This window comes from Callorhinus ursinus, unplaced genomic scaffold (assembly GCF_003265705.2).
Source record: "Callorhinus ursinus isolate GAN/ISIS: 27379988/994484 unplaced genomic scaffold, GSC_fseal_2.0 scaffold18, whole genome shotgun sequence".
In the NCBI taxonomy this organism is placed as follows: Eukaryota; Metazoa; Chordata; class Mammalia; order Carnivora; family Otariidae; genus Callorhinus; species Callorhinus ursinus.
Genome location: NW_027397080.1, coordinates 3,289,198 through 3,292,304, shown reverse-complemented (window position 1 = coordinate 3,292,304; position 3,107 = coordinate 3,289,198). Strand labels below are relative to the sequence as shown.

At 41.5% G+C, this 3,107-nt stretch overlaps 1 pseudogene; it reads right to left on the bottom strand.

Moving 5' to 3' along the window:
• LOC112811890 (olfactory receptor 2A2-like) lies at nt 1-702 on the bottom strand (annotated as a pseudogene).
• Between the last annotated feature and the right edge of the window lie 2,405 nt (nt 703-3,107).

Below are 3,107 nucleotides of genomic sequence, written 5' to 3'. Positions count from 1 at the left end.
CTATAAATGATGGGATTCAGAAAGGCAGAAATGACATTGTAGAACGTGGCCAACTTCTTGTCATCCTCTGGGGAGGCTTCAGAGCCAGGTTTCATATACATACATGACCATGCATGGAATACAGAACATAGTGACCACAGTGATGTGTGAGGCACAGGTGGAGAAGGCTTTGATTCATCCCTGTGTGGAGCGAATCTTTAGAATAGCCATGAAGATGTGAACAAATGAGGTCAGGATGAGAGATAATGGGATTAGGAGCAAGATGAAACCCAAGATAAAGTCCACTTGGTCATTGAGGGATGTGTCTGCATAGGCCAACTTTAAGACAGCAGGAATTTCACAAAAGAAGTGATTGATTTCATTGGGGCCACAGTAGGGCAGATTCATTGTAAAGACTGTGTAGACAAGGGCACGGGTGAGACCACAAAGGGCAGAGCTTACTGCCAGGACTACACACAGGGTTTGGCCCATCTTGACCCCATAATGGAATGGATAGCATATGGCAACATATCTGTCATAGGCCATGGCTGCAAAAATCCAAGTCTCAGTGATGCCTAAGGTCAGGAACATGTACATCTGGACCACACACCCAATATAAGATATGGTCTTTTTCTTGCTTATTAGATGGACCAACATCTGGGGCACTGTGGTAGTGGCATAGCTGAGATCCAGTACAGAGAGGATGCTGAGGAAGAAGTACATGGGGTGTGTAGGCAGACATCTACTCTGATCAGGGTAACAATGAACCCATTGCCCAGGACTGTAAATAAGTAAAGAAAGAGGAAGAGGAAGAAAAGAATCCAGTTGGTCCTGGGATTTCTGGAGAAGCCCAGGAGGATAAACTCAGTTACAGAGCTGTCATTTCTCCAGCCTCAGCTATGCATGGCCTTCCTTCTGAGGAAAGAATAGAACATATTCCTGAATCCCTTGCAGTCTCAATGAGAGGACACCACATGAGATCCACAGATGCAGGCTGTGGATGCAAAGGCATCTCAGAGCTAAACTATCAAACCAAGTATGCGCTTCCATGCCCCGGGAACATTCTGTTCCAATTGGCCAACTGTTGCTGCAGGCACTTAGTAGGGATTCTATAGCTATGTATTGGTTTGTCTAACTAACTAACTGTGATAAAATTCCAAGGGTGCTGTGGAAAGAATTATACCAGCAGAAGTCTTATTTTGAAGAACACACACACACACACAAACACACACACACACACACACACACACACTATAAACCAAAGTATGGAGGCTAGAAAAATAAAAAGTTTTACAGTAAACCAAAAAGTTGTAGAGGTTTCTGTAGTTCTCAAAATCATTCTTTCAAATATCCAGGCTAATAGGTGTTGCAAAGGACAGTGTACATGTGAAACAAATAAAACCCTTAGCTGCTTCTCTTTGCCTTCTTTCTCTCTGGTGCTATACCTTTGAAAACCCACATACCATAAGTTTTCAGGGAAAAAAAAGTTTCAAATAACCTTTTTGGGGAAGAGGAATCTTTCCCCTAAAACTTTTACCTCCTTTTATACCCCCACCTTCCAGGTCTACCTGCAGTGATTACAATTATAAAGAACAAGTTGGCAGGTAAAGATGGGCAGAGACTCAGCAATTGAAACCTAGAGAAAACGTCTGTGTCCCTGGCATTTCTCAAGAAAATGAAGCATATTTACTTGGGAATTAGGTGCCTGTGTGTCTGGAAGCTTTTCTTAAAAATTAGTGAGGGCTCCTTCACAGCCACATTGCTCCCAGGAGAGAGTCAGGTGGCAGGTGAGATTCCGGTTGGACCTGGGCTCAATCTTTGATTCCACCTGGGCAGACCTGGATGACAGAACACGTCACTAACCAGTCCTTTTCTCTTAATCCTTGTGCTAGTCCTTAAATGGCTGCAACAGAACACGGACAGCTGGGTGTACACATTTTCCAGATTCAAAAGAAGGAAAAGGTCATTTATAAAATGGCACTCTATAAAAATGTTCTAATAAATGTGATTTCACTAGATTATCAACACAACCCACCGAGGTCAGTATCACTATTCTCATTTCATAAAATCAACCATCCAAGGTCAGACAGAGAGTAGGACTCAAACTTCTAAGTCCTATGCTCTTCCCACTATATTAAGCTGAAATGTGTTTCTCACACCATTAGCTTTCATGCAGGGTTTAGCAGTTACCGAGCACAAAATAAGCCCACTTTAGGTGACATTGTGAGAGAAAACCAACCTGTGTAATCACACTTGTAGAGGGCAGAAAGTGCATATTGCATAGCATTGCAGATGGTCAGGTCTTTTCACAGACAACCCTAAAACCTTGGATCGGGATTTCAATATCTGGGTCATTGTACTGGTAGTGAAAAGGCTGAGAGCTGTCAATTTGGTTTAAAATAATGCCATGTAAAGTCATAGACAGGACTCAGGCTCAGAGGGATGAGAATAATAACATTGATACTCATATTAGAGAGACGATGCAATAGAATGGGGGCTAGTGGGATTTGAATATAAATCCTCACTCTGATTGCAGATACAACCTAAGGCTTTAACTACTGGTGTATGCTGAAAAATCTGAACTCTACCTCCATCCTAGATGTCTTCTCTTAACTTATCTATCCAATTGCCTATTTGCCATCCATCTTCATTTGGATATCTAATAGAAATGTTAAAATAAACATTTTCTAAAGTCAAACTTCAGATCCCCTATAAGCCTGCTCTTCTCACGGTTCAAGCTCAATCACAGCAATTCCATCCTTTAATGTGGCTATGAGTTTTTTTTAAAAGCAACTCAAAGACTTTCTAACTTTTCTCTTTCTCCCATGTAATACATCAGCAATATTGCCAGTTCTTTTTAAAATATGTATCCCAATGACATTTTTCAAAGTGCTGGAACAAACAATCCTAAAATTTGTGTGGAATCAGAAAAGACCCCGAATCGCCAAGGAAATGTTGAAAAAGAAAAACAAAGCTGGGGGCATCACATTGCCCGATTTCAAGCTATATTACGAAGCTGTGATCACCAAGACCGCATGGTACTGGCACAAAAACAGACATATAGACCAATGGAACAGAATAGAGAACCCAGATATGGACCCTCAACTCCATGGTCAAATAATCTTTGA